Source organism: Oreochromis niloticus, linkage group LG5, assembly GCF_001858045.2.
Source record: "Oreochromis niloticus isolate F11D_XX linkage group LG5, O_niloticus_UMD_NMBU, whole genome shotgun sequence".
NCBI lineage: Eukaryota > Metazoa > Chordata > Actinopteri > Cichliformes > Cichlidae > Oreochromis > Oreochromis niloticus.
Window position 1 is genome coordinate 5,643,181 of NC_031970.2, and position 935 is coordinate 5,644,115.

A 935-nucleotide genomic window follows, 5' to 3' on the forward strand; every position below is an offset into this window, starting at 1 on the left:
TCCAAAGCCATTACATATTGTTAGTGCACTCTCAGCCAAATGGTAAACAATAATTCAGCAGCTGAAAGTTGAGAGCAGATATAGATTAGATGATACACCATGAGGTTTATTATTATGAGCACATGCTGTCTGTGCGAGCTTGTTTTCTTGACATTAGATGGGGGAGGTCTAATGTTTGTCAAAAAAAATCAAAGCAAGAGCGTGTTAGGAGAAAATGAACTGGATTTAAGAATTAATAGTCTGAATGCAACGAAAGGCAAATGAGGAGAAAGAAATGAAGCCGAGCAACATTTACAGCTGTAACGTGTCCATTTTATTTTTCACCGCAGTGGCATTTGCACAATGACACCAGCGCTGATGGAAATAAAATGCACAGCAATAAAATCAGAGCGGTGCGTTATGTAGACGAAGAGCAGCAGAAGGTCAGACTCGTGGAGAATGCAATAAGGAGTAACAGGTAGCAAAAGGGGGAGGAAATCTGGTGTAATGATGAGAAAATTTAAGCCACATCCACAGACTTTATTACAGGGAAATTGACTGGATGACTCGTCCCAGTCCTGGTAACCCTGTCACGAGGCTTCCTGCCACGCGGAGCACCTCTTTGTGGCGTTTGGAAATTTAATTTATCCAAATTAATCAGGCCTTATTACTGACGCTTTGATCTCGGAGCCAAAGGAAGTGGCCTCTGTATCTCTTTGTAGTGCTACAGTTAATGTCAGCACGCTGGAAATGAAAGGTGCAACCATAGTCCAGGTGTCTCTATAAATCAGCGACTGAAAGGTAAGGCCGTGGTATTCTCAGGCTTTGAAGATGCTGGTTTTGCTCGGTCAGATGGCAGCATATTATGGGGCGCGAGCGACAGCCAAGACACTGGGAAAACAGCAGGTTTATTGTCGGATTCAAGCCAATGCTCAATTATTTACCAAAGACCAAAA